At 42.0% G+C, this 24,986-nt stretch overlaps 1 protein-coding gene and 1 long non-coding RNA gene across 2 annotated transcripts in view; one reads left to right on the forward strand and one right to left on the reverse strand.

Moving 5' to 3' along the window:
* The window catches only part of LRRC75A (leucine rich repeat containing 75A), a 454,790-nt gene that overhangs the window by 112,614 nt on the left and 317,190 nt on the right, over positions 1-24,986 (reverse strand). The gene's annotated exons all lie outside the window — the stretch shown is intronic.
* Positions 6,970-13,196, forward strand: LOC136624639 (uncharacterized). The gene is made up of 6 exons (XR_010792364.1): positions 6,970-7,020; positions 7,099-7,168; positions 7,525-8,028; positions 10,100-10,144; positions 10,811-10,849; positions 13,164-13,196. It is a non-coding gene; the product is annotated as an uncharacterized lncRNA (long non-coding RNA).

A 24,986-nucleotide genomic window follows, 5' to 3' on the forward strand; every position in this document is an offset into this window, starting at 1 on the left:
TTAAATATATATTTTTAAAGGGGTTGTCCCGCGCCGAAACGTTTTTTTTTTTTTTTTTCAATAGCCCCCTCGTTCGGCGCGAGACAAACCCGATGCAGGGGTAAAAAAAAAACCGTCCAGTACTTACCCGAATCCCCGCGCTCCCGCGACTTCTTACTTACCTTAGTAAGATGGCCGCCGGGATCTTCACCCACGATGCACCGCGGGTCTTCTCCCATGGTGCACCGTGGGCTCTGTGCGCTCCATTGCCGATTCCAGCCTCCTGATTGGCTGGAATCGGCACACGTGACAGGGCGGAGCTACAAGGAGCAGCTCTCCGGCACGAGCGGCCCCATTCGGAAGGGAGAAGACCGGACTGCGCAAGCGCGTCTAATCGGGCGATTAGACGCTGAAATTAGACGGCACCATGGCGACGAGGACGCTAGCAACGGAACAGGTAAGTGAATAACTTCTGTATGGCTCATAATTAATGCACAATGTACATTACAAAGTGCATTAATATGGCCATACAGAAGTGTATACCCCCACTTGCTTTCGCGGGACAACCCCTTTAAGGATTTGGGGGGATTTTTTAACATAACACTTGAATTATACAACAGGCCACTTTCTGATAACACATTTAATTCAAACATGTATCAACCATTGTCTATTGTCTAATCATGATAACCTAATTACCATTGTCTTCCAAGCCCTTTATTTGTCCTCTTATCACAGACTGGCTCAAGTAGCACAGGGAATTTAGGTATAGACCAGGTAGAGCTCAGATTGCAGCAGACATCTAGACACCATGGCATGAGACATCTCATTATATTCCTGGGCTGTTTGGGCATGCAGTTTCCATAAGGATTTAGAGTTTATTTCAATGATAATGAATTATTGGGACGGCACCACTTTGAATGGAGTCTTATGTGATGAGGATGATACAGAACATTGTTGTAACCTTGTTAAGGAAGGTTATATAAGCAACCACCCACCTGGACACTGATTTGAGATTTTCAGCTGGAGTTGGACTGCAGGTATGCTCCTTCATTGACTCCTGTATATTTCTCGTTCCTTCTACTTTCTTGAAGTTTCCTCCACATAATGTCACTTCTCCTATTTCTAGGCATTTATTCTATTGGAGGCAGACAACCGTTTGAGTTTCCTTGTGGACCTGCCCATAACTTGGACATGGACCTTCCACTATTTTTACCAGACTATGTAAGTCCGAATTTATCATCCAATATAGAAAGGGCTTAGAATGTAGGATTAATAGAAATTATTTCTGTAATAGTCATCAGTACACAGAATATAATCCAGCTACATTCTGTGCTCTTGGTGTAGATTATGTATCATACTGTCCAGGTATATATGTAATTACATAAACTTCTCCAAAGATCACATGATGTCACATCCAAACGAGGGTTATAGGGTGTAAAATCTGTAGAAGGGGAACATATAAAGGCTGTATGTTACGTTTTACATCTTGCATTCTATTTTATGCTAGTTATTCTCCATGGTGCGCCATTTCTGACTGTCAACTTCCAATAAGCAATTTTATTTTTCCCTAGAGCGAGTTGACGGTGTGCAACTGATGTGCGGTCAGTGGGTGGCCTATGGCCGATCTCTGAGTGTTACGTGATCTTCATTGTTCCCTTCTTGTTGTAATAATCAGCTATTTATCCATAGAGAAGGGAGATATAAAGAGAAACCACATTTTAAGGAGAACCGAGTCTGAGACCTCATCCAGACTTACACTGTAGTAATATGCAGAATGTAACAGAATTGTATCAATGCTTCAGGATTTATTGTTTTTTCAGCACAAGGAGGAATAATTTTCTTAAACAGGGAAAGTCTGCCCTGGAGATATCAGCTACTAATTGCTATAATATACTCACTATACTGTAGGCATGGGTTCACTTTTAGATTTGCTCTAGACTTTCCATAGTTGCCACAAATATGCACCAAAATCTATACCACATGTATCAAACTTAATCCGGCCCACCATGTCATTTTATGTAGCTCTGATAGACCTACCCAGGCACCCTATCTCCAAGGTCGGTGCTAAAGGGGTGGAAGGGAAGGAACCCCATCTTAGTGCATAGAGCTCCAATGCTATTTTAATCCTTCAGTGACTAAGCCTGTTTGCACCTTAATGACCAACTATTTTTTCCGTTTTTTTTCACCGTCTCATTCCATTGAACCATAACTTTTAATTTTTCCATAGACATAGCCATACGAGGTCTTGCTTTTTTTTTTGCAAGATACCGTATTTTCCGGCGTATAAGACGACCCCCAACTTTTCCAATGGGGAAACAACTTGTCATCCTATACGCCGGGAATACGCTGTAGAAAAAAAAATCAATACTCACCCCTCGTGGCGCTGCTGCAGGCTGATGCTCCCTCCTCCACGTCGACACAGCATTGCTTTCTGGATGCAGGGCTTGAATGCCCCGCCTCCACAAAGCTAATGCTCTGATTGGCTAACTCAGCGCGGCGCCAGCCAATGAAAGCCGACACTGCGTTAACCAATCACAGCCATTCAATGATGTCATTGAATGGCTGTAATTGGTTAACCCAGCGTTAATTCAAGCCCCGCATCTAGAAAGCAATGCTGTGTTCACGTGGAGGAGGGAGTGACAGCCTGCAGCAGCGCCGCGGGAGGTAAGTATTGTTTTTTTTTTCTACAGCGTATTCCCGGCGTACAAGACGACAATTTGTTTCCCCATTGGAAAAGTTGGGTCGTCTTATACGCCGGAAAATATGGTAAGTTGTACTTTTAAATGGCATCATTTTTGGGTACATATAATGATGTCCTATATAACTATTATTCATTTATTTTTAGGTGGTTTGGGGAGAAAAAAGAAATCCTGCCATTTTTTTTTTTGGATTTTATTTTTACGGCATTTTGTGTGCAAAATAATTAATGTGATAACCTTGTCCTCTGGGTGAGCCTGATTCCGGCTACACCAAGTTTATACAGTTTTTTTTATGTTTTGTTATTTTTGTATACAAATATACTTAAAATTAAAAAAAAAAAAAGATTTGATTTGTGACACTGCATTTCAGGAATCGTAGCATTTTTATTTGGTCATCGACGGAACTCGAGGGGAGCTTGTTTCTGAGGGGTGAACTCTAATCTTCAATTATCCAATTTTTAGTAACATGGAGCATTTTGGTTGCTTTTAATTCCATTTTCTTCTAGGGACAAGATTAACAAAATCTGTAATTCTGGCATGTCATTTTAACTGTGTTCACCATGCAGTATAAGGGCTGTTGTCGGCGGCTCCACTGAAAACAATGCTCTGCTGGCCCCCTGCATTCTTTTTCGCGGAAGGGCTTTACACAGGGGCGTACCTAAAGGCTCACGGGCCCGGGTGCAAAAGTTCAGCTGGGGCCCCCCCCCAGGTCCTATTTCCCCCTCGCCCAGTATCTATGTCTGAGGGCCAATGTCCACGTGCGGATTTTACTTATAAAATCCGCACGTGGACCCACACGGGAGATCCGTGCATCTTGCTGCCCATAGGGATGCATTAGCATCAGTAGGGCAGCTAAAAGCATGCAGATGGGATTCCTTCCCAGAGTGCGGGTCACACGCACAGGAAGAAATCACAGCATGCTCTATTTTCCTGCGGATCTGCCACATGGACGGCTCCCGCGGCTTCCATTGAAGCCTATTGAAGACGTTCGTATCCGCGGCATAGCTGCAGCTGTTGTTGTACTGTGCCATGGATACGCGGGAGAACAGGAGATTTTTTTAAATATTGGTGCACACGGCACTCTCCTGGTGTGCCGAGCACGTCCGCCAACCGGAAGAAAGAAAGATCCGACCTGCACAGAGGAGAGCCCCGCAGCGTCCGGAGAGGTAAGTATAATGTATTTTCTCTCTCCATGTCCGCGGGCCTGCACGGATTTCACTGCGGGATTCAGTGCAAGTGGGCATGAGGCCTAGGAGTGAGAGAGATAGGAGAGAGAGAGATGGAGATGGATAGATATGAGATAGATAGATGGATAGATAGATAGATGGATAGATAGATAGATGGATAGATATGAGATAGATAGATAGATAGATAGATAGATAGATAGATAGATAGATAGATGGATAGATAGATATGAGATAGATAGATAGAAATATATGCGATAGATAGATATGAGAGATAGAAAGATATGAGATAGATAGATAAATAGATAGGAGATAGATAGGAGATAGATTATAGATAGATAGGTGATAGATTATAGATAGATAGGAGATAGATAGATATAGATAGATATGAGATAGATAGAAAGATATGAGATAGATAGGAGATAGATAGATAGAAAGATATGAGATAGATAGATAGATAGAAAGATATGAGATAGAGAGATAGATATAGAGAGATAGATTATAGATAGGAGATAGATTATAGATAGATAGGAGATAGATTATAGATAGATTGATATGGAGATAGATAGATAGAAAGATATGAGATAGATAGATAGATAAATAGATATGAGATAGATAGATAGATAGATAGATAGATAGGGGATAGATTATAGATAGATAGATAGATAGATAGATAGATAGATAGATAGATAGATAGATAGATAGATAGATAGGGGATAGATTATAGATAGATAGATAGGAGATAGATTATAGATAGGAGATAGATAGATTGATAGAAAGATATGAGATAGATAGATATGAGATACATAAAAAGATATGAGATAGATAGATATGAGAGATAGATATGAGAGAGATAAATAGATATGAGATAGATAGATATGGAAATGGAAATAGATAGATATGGAGATAGAAAGATAGATAGATAGATATGAGACTAGGCAAGATAGATAGACAGACACATAGAAAGACAGACAGATAGATACATACATACCCTGGTGCCCGGACTACTTCTCTGCTCAGGAGAGCAACTGTACGCAGTGTCAGCAGGAACAGGAAGGAAGCAGCAGGGAGATGACATCTTCCCTGGCCACTCGATGTCTTGCTGTGCTGTGCCTGTGTGTCGGTAAGTCCTCTCTGCTTTTTCCCCCACTCTCTCCTCTTCCCCTGTCCTCTCTCCAAGTCCTGCCCCCTCCTACTCTCCTCCTGGCTTGTGCAGTCTGCCGGACCGCACTAACTTAGCAAGCGGCCACCGACAGTGCAAAGTGAAAGTCACCTGTATATGCTGCAGGGCGGCCTCTGGGCCCCCTCAAGCGCAAGGGCCGGGTCGCGGTTGCAACCCTGGCACCCCCTACCGCTACGCCTATGGCTTTACATATAAGCTCTTCCCTGAAAAAGAAAAAATTTATTTAAAAAAAAAATATATATATATACTTACCTGTCCGCCGCTGCCGTGACCCCTGCGGGGATGAAGAACACCCGACCCGAGAGCCTGCAGGGACGAGCGCGTACTCACCCGCGCCTGGCGGCCCTGCCTCTTTCATGTGCCGGCTGCGGCGCAGCCGGCCCATGCGCAGACCGGAGCCGGCGGCCGGGTGAGTGCGAGCCCCGCACAAAAATTGGACATGTCTTTCACCCCCACTAGTTAAAAGGATTCCCTGCTGCTACATCTGCCACAGATGTGGCACATGTAGCAGCGGAATTCTTCAATTCTCTACCGCAGCTGTCACACATGTCAGCTGCGGTAGAGGATTCTGCTGCCAGCAATTGATTTCAGGGAAGGGCTTTAAATATAAGCCCTTCCCTGAAAATCAAGTAAAAGTGGTTTAAAAAACGGGGCTCTAAATCAAACTCTCCCTGACAATCTTAGTCCGCCGAATAGTGCCTCCTCGACTGCCCCTATTTAAAGGGGAGCCGGCTGAGTGAACCTATAAGAGTGGAGGGACTCAGTGGGATATAGGGAGACGAATATGCCCAACTTTAACCTAACCCCCATCCCTTCTTTCCCTTTGTGTCTTAACCCCTGTTACTTCTTTATATATTGTTGCAGTCCAATTATTAGAACTGTATTTCTATAAACAATATATCTCCTATTTTTTGTGAATGAGAAAGGCTGCCTGCAGACGAGCGGGTCGGATCCGGCAGCGAGAATTCTCGCCGCGGGACCCGACCCGAGAGCCTGCAGGGACGAGCGCGTACTCACCCGCGCCTGGCGGCCCTGCCTCTTTCATGCGCCGGCTGCGGCATGCGCAGACCGGAGCCGGCGGCCGGGTGAGTGCGAGCCCCGCACAAAAATTGGACATGTCGTGGTTTGTTTGCCGCGCGAGATTTCGCGCGGCCGTCTGCATAGGAGTGCGTATTGTAATGCACTCCTATGCAAACTTTCAGTGGCGGAAATACCGCGGCGGGATTTCTGCCCGTGTGCAGGCGGCCTAAATGAGGAATTTTATCTCGTTTAAAATCCTTATATATGCAGGAGGTCTTGTACGGGCATAGTTTTTTTTTTTTTTATTGATATGCACCTAACCCACTGCTCATTTATTATCGACTACGTTATTTACTTTTTTTTTTATGCATCATTACTCTTTTGAAAATTAATAAAATTCATCAGAAACAAATTGAAATAGGGCTGATCCCTCTGCAGTATAACAGCCCTTCAGATATTTGTAGACAGCTATTAAGTCTCCTCAGCCTTCTTTTCTGCAAGCTAAACATTCCCAGATCCTTTAACCGTTCCTCATAGGACATGATTTGCAGACCGCTCACCATCTTGGTAACTCCTCTCTGAATTTACTGATTTTGCTGATGAATCCCATAACCAGGAAGTGATCTTCTGTGAGTGGCTGAGGACTGCAAGACGTGTGTCGGAGCTCCAGAGAGGAGCAGGAGGGACCTGGACCTTTTCTTTTCTTTTTTTATGTAATGCAGATAGGGCTTATTTTTGGGGGTTGGCTTATATTTCAAGCCTCCCCGAAAATCCCAAAAAATGAGGGTAGGGTGTATTTTCAGGGTACGTCTTATTTTCGGGGAAACAGGGTACATACAATCCAATAGATCACATGGATCAGGAGGCACATTTCAGCAGACAACGTGATGTTTTCCTTTTATAGGTCCCAGCATCTCGCCACATAAAGGAGCTGCAGACGCCGTCTTATGTTGAGGTTAGTAGACTGTTATATAATAATATACTATGTGATACATTTTTATCCTCCGTTTACCTGATGTGATTACTATTACAGGAAGAAGAGGCTGAAGTACAGCAGGAGGCAGAAGCTAAAGTGCAGCAGGCCGCAGTAGCCCATGAACAGGGTGAGTTCTGTCATTCTCATCTCGAAAGAGTTACATCTTCTACTGACATATTTGCCTCATCATATATTTACGCCATGACCCCCCTCTGTTGTGTAATATTACAATAATTGCTGACAATTCAAATTTTGCAGGGACAATCGTAAGAATTGTACCACAAAGGGGGTGATGTATGCACACGTTGGTATTTTGGGTGGTTCTCATTGGTTTGGAGTGTTCCTGTGGGTGGTTTTTAGATGACTCGAATTTGGAATTCAGAATGTTGTGTCGTCCATTGTGATGGGTGGTTTTTACTTTTAAATAAAATTATTTTTATCAATCTCATTTACACAGTTTTTGTTTTCTTTCATTTTTTTCAGAAACAAAACCAGAAACCGGGACGGAGCAGAACTACAATCCAAACGTGAAGTAAGTGTCCCTGTAATGTACAGCATAATGCATGAAGACGATGGAGGAGAGGTATCAAGATGGAGGTAAAAGAAAGTGGCGCAGTTGCCCATAGCAGGCAATTAGATCATGGCGCTTATATTTCAGAGGCCCTTCTTTCAGAACTTTTTATTTTTATTTTTTTAATGAATGGTTTTATAAAACTTTTTGAAAATATAACAAGAACATCCCTTAAAGAGAGCAACAATAGACATAGGGAAAAGGGGGTAGAGAGGAGAAGAACGAGAGAGAGAAAAACAAAACAGAACTTTCTTAATTACTTTGGGCTCCATTGCTCCCTTGCACTAGTTTTGATAAATCTCCCCCAATGGAGCAGTGACTGTTACCCCCTCATAATGTGTCATATTTCTTCTTTTTATTTATTTTTTCTCTTATAGATGGCTGAAGAATGCGATGAGAGCGCCGCGACCAACTGGGTATTTATCTCACATTGCACATGCCTGCTTGACAGCATGATATACAAATAGTCTGGGACAGGGGCATAACTAAAGGCTCAGGGTCTTGGGTGGAAAGGTTCAGCTGGGGCCACCCCCCTCCATCTGTAGTGGTACCCATACCTAAACTGTGCTGCATACAGTTGTAAAACAAACTTATACACATTACCTAGCCCCTTGGTGTAAGCTTTCTAAACATGGCTCATTTCCTGGACTATGTAGAAAATTGTTTGTAGACCCTTAACCCCTTGAGTGGCACGCCTGGAAATTTTCCGGAACGAGCTCCACTGCCGATAGCGATGTATCACTATGGGAGCTGCAGAGCACAATGCCACAAGCTGTGGCATTGTGCTCTGCCTGCACTGTCCCACAGAGAACAAAGCAAGGGCTTTGAAAAACCAGCAGAAGATATTGCCGATCTGCCGGCAATCTCCTGCTTTGTTTACAGGTTGCCATAGAGACCATCGGCTTGTCAGAAGCAAGCCGATGGTCTCTGTGGCAGGGAGAGCTAGTGCTTAGCTGTCAGAGGACAGCTAGGTACCAGCTCTTACAGCAGAGATCAGAGAACACCTCCGATCTCTGCTGTGTTAACCCTTTACATGCTGCAGTCTATGTGACTGCAGCATGTAAAGGGCTGTCACTGCAGCATGTAAAGGGCTGTCACCATCGGAACCCCGGAATGTGATCAGGGGGTCCTGATGGGTCCCTGTGGAAGTCCCCTAAAGGGACAAAAAAAAAAAGTAAAAAAAAAAAAAAAAAAAGTAAAAAAATTATTAAAAAAAATAATAAAAACACTTGTCTCCCTTTTACTTTGTAAAAAATCAAAAATACAATCACACATGTGGTATCCGCGTGCATCGTAATGACCCAGAGAAGGAAGTTAATACATTATTTAACCCCTTAATGATATGGCCCCTTTTTTTCTTCCCCATTTCTTTTTTTCCTCCCCCCTGTTTAAAAAATCACAACTTGTCCCGCAAAAAACAGGCCCTTATATGGCCATGTCAATGGAAAAATGAAAAAGTTATGGCTCTTGAGACGCAACTGCAAAATTAGTTGAAATTCAATGATTAGACCATTTTAAAAAACCTGCCCTGGTGGGTCTGACAGGGTGGTAGGAAACCCGCCACTCAAGGGGTTAAGCTGGGTTCATCATTATTGTTGAATTTTTGAACCACAGTTAGGCCACTCTCGCACATGCATTCAGTTAAACGCTGCTTGAAACCCGCGGCATTTTACCAAGGTTTTTTGAGCTGCGATTTTGAACGCATGGTACAGGGTTTGACAGTGCTTTTTAACAGAGCCCATCATTGTAATGGATGATGAGGTGCATTAAAAAAACACAAAAAAAAACGCTGAAAAATAGAACAGCACTTGAAAATCGTGGTGTTAGAGATGCCGCGTCCAGCGCAGGTCTGCGAGGCCCCATTGAAACCATTGGGAGCGTTGTATTGCGATTAGTGTGGCGTTCAGGATGCCGCGCTAATAGCAGTAAAAAGCTATTGTTAAAATCACATCACAAAACGCATATGGATTTAAACAATGCATGCATCTTGACTAGTTTTTTTTTAAACTGCATGCAGGTTTTTGATGTGTTTTTTCATTATGTGTAAATTGTGCAATCCTAAACAGGAAATAGTCAGGTTATACCAGCATGGTCTATATCACTATATACATGGTCCAGGCGTGTTTGACGCACGCTAGAGGATCGCGACTGTTTCCCATTGATTTCAGTTTGAAACATAATATCGCACTCGCATGCACATCGCACTGCATGTGAGTGCCATGCAATGTCTTTAAAGGTCCCATTGAAAACAATGCGCAATGCGATTTTTAACGTCGCAGAATCGCTGTGAAGGAAAAAAATGCTTATTTGAATAACTCTATTCGGAACAATGGAGTTCATATTTATGTAGCTTTTGTGCGTCTCGCAATGCAGAAAACTTGCGTGAGATTCTCACTCATGTCCATGTAGCCTCAATGATATTTCCTGTAAATTTCAAATAGAATAAAGTCCCAATAGTCCTAACCTATAATGTGTTTTCTGTTATAGAGCTGAATTAAGTGGACCTCAGTTTTGTCCTAAAATGAAGACCATGTAAGTTAGAAGAATCTGCAGAGCTGAATTCATACTGCTGGAGTATGATTGATACATGAGCTGACTGTGCTCTCTTCTGTTTTGTTTTATAATCCCCACCGCAATACTCTGTATAAGGCCTCCTACACACGGGGGCAGATTTGCATTGCGAAATCCGGAGCGGGAATCCGCCTCCGGATTCTGCAGCAAATCCAGCCCATAGCATGCTATGGAAAAAAGCGATTTCCTGCCTACGAGCGGAAATCAATTGCGATTTTCCGCTCAAGGGGAAGAAATTGTAGCATGCTGTGATTTTGTGCCCGGCCGGCTTTCATTGAAGTCAATGGAAGCCATCCGTACTGCAGCCATTCCACAATCATCATTGCAGAATGGTCACGGCAGCCTCGACACCGCCATAGCGACGGCATGGCATCTTCTGTACTGCACATGTGTGCTGGCACATCAGCAGCAGAGGAAAAGGAAACCCTTGAATTCTGCACCTCAAAATGCGACCATTGGGTGACCACAGTAGACTCATAGGATAGAGATCTTGTGGCAGAGTATCTTAAAATCATGGAAAAGCTGGTCATCTCATGACACCCATATCTGATCATATCTAGCCAAGAGGAAATGCATTGAAGGACACATCTGTATTTATATATGATCTGTCTTATGTTATATACACAGGGAGGAGGAGAAGGAGAAGAAGGTCATGGAGCTCCCCAGGTGAGGAATCAAGGCCTGTAACTTGCAGCCTGCAGGGAGTGTAGCAATGAGGGGATAGGATAGGGCGCACTATAGTTAGGGGTGGATCTTAAGTGAATCCCCACATACTTGTATTGGTAATGGTATTTTTCAATATATTTTAAAGCAAAACATTCTATGTGATTTGGGTTTTGCCTGAAGCTGCTCAGAAAACCAAAGAAATGTGAAAAATCACTTAAATTGGTTGTCCAGAGATAGTAGATTGTTCTTTACTCCTATAATAAACCAGGATCAACACCTTTTTACCGCAGTGTATTCTTCTTATCCTGGCTTTGCAAGTTGTACTTTGTAGAGAGTAATGAGAACATGTTTTCTTTCAGTCCTTTCTATATAACTAGATTGACCCGATGTTTGCTGCGCGCACATAAAATGTTTCAAAGGTGGTGGTTGTGAACTTCTAAATCTGCTTGGTTAGGTGATTATTTAGAGGGTCACTTTGTATTTGGAGCAGATATCTAATCTAAAAAAAGCCTACAGGTCTCTGTCTGTCTTTCTCTCTGTTTGTCTGTCTTTCTCTCTTTCTGTCTCTCACTCTGTCTCTTCACAGGAAATAAAGAGATGGATCAGCACTCCAGGGTTGTCTTCATAGTAAAAGGTATCTTTATTCCTCAGTACAACATAAAAACTGCAACATTTCGATCCGTCCTTGATGTTTTTCAAGCATGAAAGACAACCCTGGAGTGCTGATCCTTCTCTTTATTTCTTGTGAAGTTACTTTGGTGGATCCTTGGGTCTGGATCCCCTGCAGGATCGTGCACTTTTGGCCAGGTTGTGCTTTTTTGAATACTGGTTGTGTTGCTTTCCATACATCATTTTCTCACTCTGTCTCTCTCATTGTTTGTCTCTGTCTGTTTGTCTCTCTCGTTGTCTATCTCTCTTTCTGTCTATCTCTCTTTCTGTCTCGGTATTGCTCTGACTCTGTGTCTGCCTGTCTTTCTTTCTTTCTCTCTCTGTCTCTCACTCTCTCTCTCTGTCTCCCTATCGTTTTCTCTGGGTCTCTATCGCTCTCTGTCTGTCTATCACTTTCTGTCTGTCTATCACTCTTTGTCTCTCTATTGCTATCTCTCTTTATCTCTCTATCGCTCTCTCTGACTCTCTATGCTTTCTCTCTGTCTCTCTATTGCTATCTCTGTCTCTCTATTGCTCTCTCTCTGTTTCTCTATCACTCTCCCTCTGTCTGTTTCTCTAATGCTCTCTCTCTCTGTCTGTTTCTCTATTGCTCTCTTTCAGTCTGTCTCTCTATTGCTCTCTCTATCTGTCTGTCTCTCTATTGCTCTCTGTCTGTCTCACTATCTATTTCTCTTTTTCTATCACTCTCTTTCTCTCTGTGTTTCTATCGCTCTTTTTCTCACTGTCTCTCTCTATCACTCTCTCTGTCTCTATCACTCTCTCACTTTGTCTCTATAGTGCTCTCTCTCTGTCTGTCTTTCCATCATTGTCTTTTTATTGCTGTCTATCACTCTTTCTCTCACTATCTCTCTCTGTTTATATCACTCTCTCACTCTGTCTCTCTATCATTGTCTCTCTATCACTCTTTCTCTCACTCTCTTTATCGCTCTCTCTGTCTCTATCACTCTCTCACTCTGTCGCTCTATCGCTCTCTCACTTTGTCTCTCTATTGCTCTCTCTCTGTCTCTATCGCTGTCTCTTTCTGTCTCTCTATCGCTTTTGGTTGAGCAGTGTATAGTGCAGTTTGGCAGTGTATGCTGTGTTGCTTAGCAATGCTTCACTCATTCCAGTGCATGCCTGAAGCACAGCAGCGCTGCCCATAGATTTAACATTGTAACTTCCAACCCACCTGACAGGACCCTGCATGTATTAAACCTTTCCAATCCACTGTCTGACATCTAAAGACATTCTGATTGAAGGCTGTACATCTCTGATGTCGGAAGACGTCCGGCAGGGTATTCTTACTGTAGATTACTGACTGCTCTGTGGTCGGGGGCCTCTCCAGCATGTCACATACTGTAGTACTGGCTCTAGCCAACAGATGGCGCCATTGTATAATGGCAGAAAGAGAAAGCCCCCTAGGAAACCCTGAATCCAAAATTGGATTGCAAAGGGTTAAACTCCCATTTGATGATTTTATGGCACCGGTGATCATGTGTGTCATCTAATGACATCAACATCATACACCAAAGTTACAGCAAAGCGGTCAAAGTGTGGTGCAAGAAAAAGCATGTAGGCTTAATTATATTAGATGTCTTCAATGTTTCTGATTTTACTAAATTAACCAATTATTTCTGTTCATTTCTTGGTCATTTCTCTTCAACAGAAGAAACAGCAGGACAACCGGCATCCTATCCAGGTAAATGCAAGTATGGTTAATGCCTTTGATGTAAATACCTGTCTTCCTTGTCTCCTATGTAAAGCCTATTCTGCATCACTGTGGTATCACGAAAAGACTTCATGACATTCGTGCTTTCTTGTTTTCTTTCTTTCTTCAGAGTACGAGATCTACTGTCCTGATGAGGGGAATGATCTTTAAAATGTGAGTATCCAAAGTCCTTCTCAGAACATAACAGACCGTCCTGCTCCTCACGGAAAACAGACATTCCTAATATTCTTTTAGACAGACTGTAATATTCTTTTACACTCTTGGCCCGGAGTAATGAGCGCTGATGAACAAAATGTGGTTGTTCTCAGCAAGAGAAACCAAGTAATCTTGGAGATATGATACCATTTAATGGCTGATGAACAAAGCATGTTGATTGGTACTTGTTTACATTTCTATTAGGTTGTGCTCCTGGAAACCCATAGAACCCAGAAGCACAACCTAATAATTTCTTTATATGGGCCAAGAATTGCCGATATGCAGAAAGATGATCGTTAGTGCATCATTTGTCCCCATAGAGCCTCCTGCACATATCTGTGTTCATATGGGTGTTTTGCTGCAAGGCCCATTTATACACAAATGTAATCTTTCAAACGATTGAAAGATTAAAAGTTTGAGTGATCTTTTTGCATAAAGTGTTAATGGACATTAATTTCCATTAACACTTTATCATCTTCATGTAAATGGGCTTCCAGAAGCTGTTTGCAGAACTCAGTGTGTGACTAATCACACTCCCAGTGTGCACAGAGCTGCATTGTTCTTCAGGTGGCTCCCTGCAGAATACAATGTAATCTCCCAACTCCCGTGGAGAACAAGCATGCGGTCTATTGAGAAATACTTCATCATTTTGTGGCTGAACGATAGATTTTAAGATCACCTTAAAATGATCGTTCAGACGAAAAGTGCACGATGCCCGCATTTATATGTAATGATTATCGCTTATTTTCGGACGTTTGAAAACATTTTGAGTGATAATTAGAGATGAGCGAACGTACTCGTAATGAGTACTTACGCACCCGAGTACCGCCATTTTCGAGTACTTCAGTACTCGCGCGTAAAGATTCGGGGGGCGCCGGGGGGCGGGGAGAGGCGCGGCGGTGCGGGGGGGAGCAGCGGGGAACAGGGGGGAGCCCTCTCTCTCTCTCCCTCTCCCCCCCACTCCCCGCTGCAACCCCCCGCGCTGCCACGGCGCCCCCCGAATTTTTTCGCCCGAGTACGGAAGTACTCAAAAATCGCGGTATTCGGGCGAAAAAGGGGCGGGGCCGAGCACGTTCGCTCATCTCTAGTGATAATCATTACATATAAATGGGCCTTAAGTTTCAGATGCAGCTTTAAAGAGAATAAGACAATATGGAAGGTTTAACAATAATAGTTTATTCAAAATAAGTTATAATCGAGCTTAGTGATGAATAATTGTTCTTCTTTTGTAAATGATTCGTATACAATGGATAAAGATTACAACTTACATCACATCACTATCTGTATACAATGGATAAAGATGGCACCTTACATCACTTCATTATCTATATACAATGGTTACATCTTACATCACATCACTCAGAAGGCAGCATCATCTGAGTTGTATAACAACAGCCAGGAAGCTCGTTTCAATGCCGCCAAGAAAGAGAAATCTTCTCCAGGAAATTGGATCAACATGTGGAGCGTCCCAACTCCTGTCATAAAAGAGCTTGTATCTTAGCTCCAGAAAGTAGAACTTTTATACTTTGCTAGCACAGATGCCTATGTCTGATTCCTGACAATCCAGCCTTGTTTATTTGGAATACATAGAGTAACTAAGTGGAATCTTTTCTTGGTTATGATTACACAACAATTCCATAATCTAAGAAAAATACATAAAATTAATACAATTCACATAGGATGTAATATATAATTTTGGGTTTGAGAAACAGTGGGAGACCATCCAGTAAATATATCATACCAGGGGTATCCTGTTTCTGCTTGAATTTTAGTTGTTATACCTATTGTTCGTTTTAATGTAATTGTGGTTTGCTTTTGTAGTTCTCTTACTGATTGATTGAGTAACTTCTAAATGTTTCTTCAAATTTCTGTATCATGTTTTTAAAAATATTCCTCCATAATTGCTTGTTTGTCATAAAATCACATTATACCTGATCTTTTTCATGCAATATATATCTATATATCTATATCTATATATATAGCAGACTACATTGAGTATAATTCTATATATACACACTTGCATTAGAAGATGAATCATATTGTAAGGCAAAGTCACCGGATGGTTGCGTTAATCAAATCATACAAAAATCACTGGAGAGGTCCTACTCATAACTTTTAATATAATTCACAAAAATGCATGCACGATATATCAAAAGAAATTGTGCAGATTACGCATATATATGTACTTGTCCTGGGCCAGATAATTCACTAATTGACCGCATACTCTCAAACAGAAAATATTTTGTCCATAAAGCATAAGAGGGGACAGTCTGCTAGCGTGGCTAGTCTCGTGGCTCATACCTAATAGTATTCCCTATTATGCCTAATGGATAAAATATTTTCTGTTTAAGTATGAGGGAGGTGATAGTTTAGTAGGGTATTTGTATTGTATCATATTTTGAGATATCTTTAGTAGAGTTGAGAGAGAGAGAGAGAAAAAAAAAAGCAGCTCGGCACCCGGCGTCCCACATACAAAAATGCTCGTGTCTCCCATTGTAGTCAATGGGGTTCATTACTTGAGTAAAGCTCTCGAATTTTACGAAAAGCTCGACTCGAATAACACGGACTCGAGCATTTGGGTGCTCGCTCATCTATAGTGCTTATACATATGTGTATTCTGCGTCAATTTCTTTTGATAAATTGCCCTCGCATTTTTATTTTCAATTTAATTAAAACTTTTATTGTAAGTAAAAACTTAAATTGAACAATGTCAATACATCCTTATCATGACCCTATCATGAGACTTTGAGGGAGGAATAATGATAGCATCCACTGTGTCTGTAAGTTGAACAATTGGGAAACATCCATTCCCACCTGTTCCCATCCATTCCCACCCATGACACTTTATTTTTCATCATTTCCATATCAATAGAATTGAAAAAGCCTGCTCCAGTTCCATTTCCTCCCAACAAGGTATCATAGCATGCAGAGGCGTAACTTGAAGGTTCTGGGCCCCAATGCAAAATCTGTAACAGGGCCCCCAACTGTAATGCTTTATTCATAATACTGGGCTCCCTATATGGAGAAGAGAGGACTTATGGGCCACTGAGGCTCCTGGGCCCGGGTGCAACCGCATCCCCTGCACCCCCTATAGTTACGCCAATGATAGCATGTCTTTTTTTGCCTAGTGCACTTCTTTATGGAAGGAAATATTGAACTGTATTACTGTTTCCGGTGATTTTGGTGGATATATTTTGACAAGTAGCCGATATGTTGACCAATTTATCGTTATGTACAATCGGACTCATAGATAACACTGTTATGATTAGTATCCGACCAGTCCTGTTTGATTTTCACTTGCGTTTTAACATGTATGAATATTTTTAAAGGAAATAGTCATATTAAAAAGCTTATCTTCGCAACAAGGTTTTGCACTTTTTGCAGCCATAGCTGAATGTTCTTTGTCCAGTGATTTGCTTTACAGGTGAAATTGTCCTGTTGTCTTTGTTTTGTACTATTAGTCCATGACCAAGTTCATGTCTCATTTCCGTGCAGTGACTTAACATTTGTTAGTTCTCCACTCGGGGTAAGCACATTTACCAAATGGACCATAAGTAGCAGCACTCTGATGGCCAGGATACAAGACCATATTTAAATACATAAACAAGATATACCGTATATACTCGAGTATTAGCCGACCAAAGTATAAGCCGAGTCAATAAGTTTTACCACAAAAAACTGGTAAAACTTATTGACTCGAGTGTAAGCCTAGCTATACTCGAGTATATACTAGGTAAGAAAAAACAAAACGCAATACTCCCCTCCCAGCCGGCGTCTGTGTCCCCAGTGCGATGGTCTCCCCAGTGGTGTGGCAACCTGCTTCAGACTTCTCCTCGCTGTCATCTCCCTGCTCGGTTTTCAATTCCCCGGTCGTCAGCGCTGTGTAAGTAAGTGCTGTGATTGGATTGAGTGCCAGCCAATCACAGCCGGTGAGGAAATTCAAAGCTGAGCAGGGAGATCACAGAGGGGAGAATTCTCAAGCAGCTTGCCGCACCGCCGGGGAGACCATCACGCCTGGGACACAGACGCCAGCTGGGAGGTGAGTGTTGCGGGTTTTTTGTTTTTTTTTTACCTCACTCAAGTATAAGCCGAGGGGGGCTTTTTCAGCATTAAAAAATGTGCTGAAAAACTAGGCTTATACTCGAGCATATATGGTAATTATTCTCTGAGCTATACTCTTTCGGTGGGAACATATTCCCATTTTTCTTGACCTGGTTTCATTACAACTACAGGGATGTCTTTACCTCGAGCAATCAGCAATCACATCCACAGGTTCAGGACAGGTTTTTCCCACCCGCAGCCTGTACCCATAGATGTTCTTTCAGTAACCAGTTCATTTTCTCTATTGACCCTGCAGATAATAGGTAATATGGAATATCCATTCTAGATTATTTTCATTGCAAAATGCCTGTATTGTAGAATTCTTAAAATATGATCCATCATCACTCTGAATTTGCAAGGGGACACACCATCATATAATATTATGGTTTGTAATGTCTTTATTGTACTGTCTGCATTAGCCACTGTACATGAATGCACATCAGGTATCTACAGCTGTACATACATAATTACATCCACCATCTAACAATAGTGCTGCAACAAAATCTACTTGCCAAATCTAACCTGGTAACTTTCCTTTCGCTATTTGTCTCCTTAGGACTCATGCACATGGCCAAAAGCGTATAACACTGCAAGTCTCCAGCAGCGTTTTACACATTACAGCCCATATACTATGCCGGCAGAGACCGTGTATGGGCTGCATATGGCCCCGTGCATGCTCCTGAATCACAGGCTCATGGACCTGCGCCGTGTGATTTTTAAATTTTTTTCCCCATACACTGCCATTGACTCCATTCACCGCGTATCACTCGCTGAAAACACAATCATGTGTATGAGACCTAACTGTATGCGGTATTTGTCTTTGCTGAACATCCTGATATACAGGGCAGTTTAATATCAGTCCTTTTACCAAATCTAACCTGATGCGTTTTCTTTGAGATGTCCACATTTTTGATCTGCCCACTGAGCAAGTCCCCCCAATTCTGGATCTTTAATTGCCATCTAATTGAAATCTGCTACTGATATCCTTGCATTTTCATCAGTGTGATTATTGAAGAGCCTTTCCAGTGTATCTGAAGCACAATGAGCATCAACATGAAACATAGTAACTCATTTTTTGCACAATGGACCAAATGTCCTGTCACAATTCTTGTAAATTTTCCAATCATTCTTCGCCCATGTGGGTAACCACGTTGTCAAACCATTCGCGACTGACCCTGAGTCAGTATATAGATGGCACTCACCCAAGTTCTCTTGTGTTTTTGTACCTGTTCTATGAGTGTAATAGTATCCGGCACTGCTGCGATTAGGGGTATGCTCATTGAATTCTTGATAATCAACCATCATTCTCCAACTACCATTGCTCTCGCACACTGGCCATACAGGATGATTATACCCAATACCACTTGGTACAAGAAATCCAACAACTAATGAATCTTGAATTATATTGCTGATCTCTTTATCTCCCCTGAAAATGTGATAATGTTACATTTTAATCACTTTAGAAGCTGGTGGGATCTTCATTGGGGGTACTTTTATCTTTCCAGTCAACACTGGTTGAGCTGTTATAACAGACCAGACCTTTCATAGTTCATTTTAGTAATTTGGGATCCTGTGGATCATTTTTTAGAAATGTGAAATTTGATTTACTTATCACTTTATACAGATCTCATGTTAATAGTTAACATTTTTGTTTGGCGTGTTTCCCAACAATGCTATACAGTGCCATCAGAGGAGGAACAGACTCATTTGTCATCTGAGGAGTCTGAAGAAGAGGAGGTGGCACTTGCACCATCTTGAGACAAATGAGGCACCGTTACTATCTGGAGGATTCAATTGTCTCATGTAGGAGAAGGTAGAGGCCCTCTTTATCATCAGAAAATGGATGGCATGGTGAGGAAGAGGCCCTCATTACCCTATGAAGATGAAAATTGGAGTCATCCACCTAAGCGGGATGATATAAAGACCCCTATTAAATCTTGATGAGGAAACATCCTTGAAACAGAAAAGGAGGTATTATGCCAATACCATCAGGAAGAGTAATTATACTGAGGAGGAACCTCTATTATCAGGTACAGATACCAGGTTATCTACCACATGTACTATATTAGTATTACATTTTATATCCTATATCTGAAAAAAATCTAGTCTCTGGAGCCCATTGGTTACTTATCTGTATCTACAGGTTTTGCACAACTTTCTGTGCCCACATGAAACGGCATTTTATGGCTAGTGCCACAAGGCAATTCTGTCTGGGACTTGGGTCATGAGACCAGATTCACTTACTGCTAATGTAAGTGAATCTGGTCCCATTGTGGCCTACAAGTTGCCACATCCTGACAATTGCAGAATTCCAAACCTGCTGGATTTCCTGCCCTTGCCGGGTCATGATCACACAACTTTATAGTTACAGACCAACCACATTCACTTACCTCAGGTGAAGGGCTATAGTAGTGTGAGCTTTGTCCGCATGACATCTCATGGCCAAAGTGTCCATGTAGCACCGGCCTCTCACTGCAATAGGCCGACACATGAAGCTTCTTTTTCCTACTACTCATCTCTCTGATCATTAGAGGAAGAAGAGAACAAAGTTCTCATTAATTCATTGCTGAATTCCATTCCTTTTCTTCACAATGCAGTGCAGTTGCCCTCTACGGTTCAGACTCCTAAGGCCACTCTCTCACATGCGCCTTGTAATGCGGGATTTTGAACGTTGCAGTAGAAGGCTGCCATTGATTTTAATGGAAAACTTCGTATAGGGACTCCGTATAAAGAAAAAGGCCCGCGCTCTTTGGGACCTGAACACCAGAGTCAGGCTGTGGACACCACTAATTTCAAAGCTTTATTCTAACAAATCCTCTGTGCAACGCGTTTCATCGTTATCCACAACGACTTTATCAAGCACAATAACTCTAGCATCACACATTCACTATATATATAGATAACTCACCCCTCGTCGGCAGCATCCCATTTGTTGCGGTGATAATGGGGGTTGGCGTCCTAGGCGTCCGTCTGATGCAGGCGCCATGTCGGGATCAAATGACAGTATAGTTCTTCCGGGTAGGTGACGCGTGTAAGGTCTGGGTGGAGCTACATGTACTGATAATTCTATTTGCGCGGCTATTGGTTGCTGAACTGTCAATCAGGTGACGTCTGATGTTTACGCTATTTGCGTTAGATACGTACGAATAGTGTGTAGCCTTTATCCTAATGTTTGCCGCGGTGTGTATCTGTTGTATCCCTGGCAACCGAGTGTAAACGCTGCTTGCGTTAACTGCGTACGCATAGTGTGTAAGGTCCTTCATGGCTCGTACTGTGCTGTGTATCTGTTATACGACCAGGATAAATGTCTCTGGCCGTTTTTTGTTATTTTTATTGTTTTTATTAGAGCGCTTTTATGCGATCCTCATCTGTATATATATAGAGAAACCCCGATGATTTCTAATTATTTGTAATGTTATCCCGACATGGCGCCTGCATCAGACGGACGCCTAGGACGCCAACCCCCATTATCACCGCAACAAATGGGATGCTGCCGACGAGGGGTGAGTTATCTATATATATAGTGAATGTGTGATGCTAGAGTTATTGTGCTTGATAAAGTCGTTGTGGATAACGATGAAACGCGTTGCACAGAGGATTTGTTAGAATAAAGCTTTGAAATTAGTGGTGTCCACAGCCTGACTCTGGTGTTCAGGTCCCAAAGAGCGCGGGCCTTTTTCTTTATACGGAGTCCCTATACGAAGTTTTCTTCAAGTGGGTCCTGCTAGCCAGCAGGACACAGGAGCCCAGCAGCCGCAAGGACACGCCAGATTGTCTTAAAGCCGACGAGGATGTGGAGGTGCTGGTGAGACCTCTTTACAGGGGTGCTCGCCAGACACCGGGTGAGTCTAATTAAATCTTTTTTTACTCATCTATAGTAGTACTCTAATTCATCATTAGAGTAACTATATGGAGAATATATAGCTCCAAGCCAGTACGGGTAACGCCTCCCTGACATCTTTATTTGCATTGATTTTAATGGGGCCTTGCAGACCTGCACTTGAATACGGCGTAATCTAACACCGTAATTTTCGAGCACTGTCTGCTCTATTTTGCACATTTTCTTTCTTTTTAACGCACCTCATCACCCATCACAAGCATGGGGTGTGTTAAAAACAGCGGTAAAATTGTCACATTTTGCCAACATTATGTGTGAGAGTGGCTACAGGGTTTAATTAATCTTTTATGACATCATGATACAAGGTCGGAGCTGTCATTTGAGGATTCAGTCTTGAGTTGAGCTGTTTTCGCCAGATTGTTGATCATAGCTAAAACTCATCCTTTTATAGGAAAAAATGATTTAATGGACATTTATTGCTGCATACAATATTCTAATAATTGTCTAATCTGTTCCGGGCAGATACATCAGATCGAGCCTTTACACAGAATAGAGAAGATGGAGGTGAATGGGGCAAACCAGATGATCGTGTCCTTCATATACACTCATTGTCAAAAAAATGAAGCACCTAGAGGGAGTCGAATGAAACGTTCTCTGTGTGATTGTAACATTGATATAAATAAGTGTTTACAATATCAGCAAAAGGATAAGTTATTGCAGAAAACTGAAGGGAGGCTCTAGTACCCTGTTGTACCGCCCCTAGCTTGGATACAAGATGTGATACAGGTGGGCATGGAGGCTTTAGTACCCTGTTGTACCACCTCTAGCTTGGATACAAGATGTAATATGGGCAGGCATGGAGGATCTAGTACCCTGTTATACCACCTTTAGCTTGGATACAAGATATGATATGGGTGGGCATGGAGGCTCTAGTACCCCGCTGGGCCATCACTAGCTTTGATATAAGATGTGATACGGACCAGCATGGAGGCTCTAGTACCCTACTGGGCCGCCACTAGCTTTGATACAAGATGTGATACGGACCGGCATGGAGGCCTACAGGTTCCTTATGGCTCCTGTAACATATCGGTCCACATTTTCTGTAACGGAGCCTTTAGATTGTGCAAACTCATAGACTGTCAAAGTTGACATCCCAGATGGTCTCATACATGTTGGATTGGTGATAAATAAGTTATGCAGGCCAGTACGATTATATCAATGCCAAAGTTAAATAGTTTTTTAGTTTATTTTGACAACTTCTTACATGCTTCTTTATAAAAATGTATTTTTTTTTATCACTGCATGCAAAGGCCGATAATATTTTTCTTTTTTGTCAGCAGTGCTGTGTAAGGGTTTTTTGTGGGGGATGAGTTGTACATTTTAATAGCACCATTTGTAGATCCATGTGACGTTTTGATCACTTTCTATTCCGTTTTTTGTAAAGCCAGACAGGTAAAGCTATCTATTTTCACTGTTTTTGTATTTTTTTTTCATGGCATGCACTGTGCGGGTTAAATGTTCTAACTTTTTTCTCTGGGTCATTACAAATGCAGCGATACCATACGGGTGTTTTTTTTTTTTTAACCAATAAAGGCGGGACTTGGCATTTTTATTTTTCACTATTCTTCTTTTAGACTTTTTTAAAATTCTATCCCACTAGTGGACTTGATTATCACCATATTTTTTCATTGTTCAGTATAGTAGTGCATTGGAAAGCTGGCAGACCCAGAGGTTATATTCAGGTGCCACAGCAACCCATTGGGACCCTGCAATCACAATGTGGGGGACTGATGGGTGACAAAGAGAGGCCCTTCCCTCTGTTAGGCTTTTACATGCCGCGGTCACACTGAAGTTTCTTTAGTTCCCGGTGTCAGAAGAAGTGACAGGCTGTCTTCTGACAGCCGAGCACCGTCTCTCTCTTGCATAGGAGCCCTGATCCATGCTTCTCATGCAGACGTCATCAAAAGACTGTGCTGCAAAATAAAGCCCACTAACAGCCGTCATCAAAAGACGTATAGTCGGTCATTAAGGGATTAAGGCTGCTTTCACACCTGCGTTAGGGCACAGTTATGGGTTTCCATCTTTCTGAACTGCCCCTAACACAGGTGTGAATTCACCATAATACTCAATTCTCCGTTTCAGGAAACATGTGCAAAATATTGAATGCCTAGAAATACCTGACTAGGTGATCTGGTACTAGTAATTCTCAGTAGGAGTGTGTTATCCTCTGAGCGCTCTCAACTGTTACTGAATTAGGAAAGCATCATCTCCACTCAGAAAGAGGGTAGGAAGGATCCAATGGATGGATGTTCTTAAGGACAGAAATGTCCAAGAAGGTGGAGAAATATTGCGAAATGCGATTCTCAAGGCACAATGGTTAACAATCCCTAAAAGAAGGAAGAATGGGAAGCATTTAAAGAAACCAGGATGGATGAACTCAGAACTTGCACACATGTTAAAATAATCTAGAAGAAATATTGTTCCAGGGAAACACTGAGATTGGATGGGAGAAGATGTGATTTAGACAATAAGATTATGAGAAAAGAGGTCCAGTGAATCTTTCGTCTTGACAGCTGTCAACCTAGGGGATTGAATGAAACAATGTCATTCCCCCTGTTTATTCAATAATTACCCGGTCCATGGCCGGCATTATTTTGGTCTTGTATGTGATTTAATATGGTAGATATTTCCCTCTGTCTTATATTCCACCAGTGATTATCACTTCAGTTGCCTATCTTTGTACCCGCTCAAGCTCTGTTCTCTTTGTTGAGTACCGGTGCCCAAAACTATACACAATATTCCCTGTGTGGTCTGACCATTGATTTGTGAAGAGGTGGTAATAGGTGGCTGCTTCTTTGCTGAAGGGCCAGCAGTCTCAGGAAAAGAAGATAGAAGACTATTAAAGTTATTTTATTTTATTTTATTGGGAAATATGGAGTAAGGTTTGGGAGATTTCTGTGATTCCCATCACAGCTGCCCATGTAGCTATTTGTTCAGTTATTCCAAGCATAACCAGTAAATTTATAGCCTTGTGAAAATAACGCAGGCCTGGTTCGGGGTTCTTACTTCCAGAAGAAGAGGCGCATCCTTGATGGCGTTCTGTGAACAGGGATAAGAAGAATGAATTATGAATGTCTCTGTTGTGACTTATTTCCTATCTGTTATTTACAACCTCTCAAAACCAAAGCTATTGTCTTAGATCCAGATAGTATAAAGGCATACAGACGCATAATAGAGACCTTATTCTATAGGAGATCAGTACCTGCTTCCGCACGGGTTACTCCGTTTAGGAAACCTCCTTCCTGTACTTGAATTGTAAGTTTTGGTTTCTCTCTGGGAGGAGACTGGAAGAAAGGAAGAAGATAAAGAAGATCAAGCATTATCCAACTAGTTGTAACTAATAGGTAAAGATAACAAAATGTCATGTTTTGATCATTTTCCCTGTAGCAGGAGTTGTAGAATTACTGATTATTAGAGTCGGGTTATACATCAGGTTGGGTAGAGGAAAGAGCTGGAAAAGGACACTTAGCTATGTTCAGAGTAATGAGACCATAAAAAGTAATGACTCATCTAATGGAGATCCTCATCACCATTGCTGTGATCCGAGTTGGACAATATGGTAATAC

This window comes from Eleutherodactylus coqui, chromosome 4 (assembly GCF_035609145.1).
Source record: "Eleutherodactylus coqui strain aEleCoq1 chromosome 4, aEleCoq1.hap1, whole genome shotgun sequence".
In the NCBI taxonomy this organism is placed as follows: domain Eukaryota; kingdom Metazoa; phylum Chordata; class Amphibia; order Anura; family Eleutherodactylidae; genus Eleutherodactylus; species Eleutherodactylus coqui.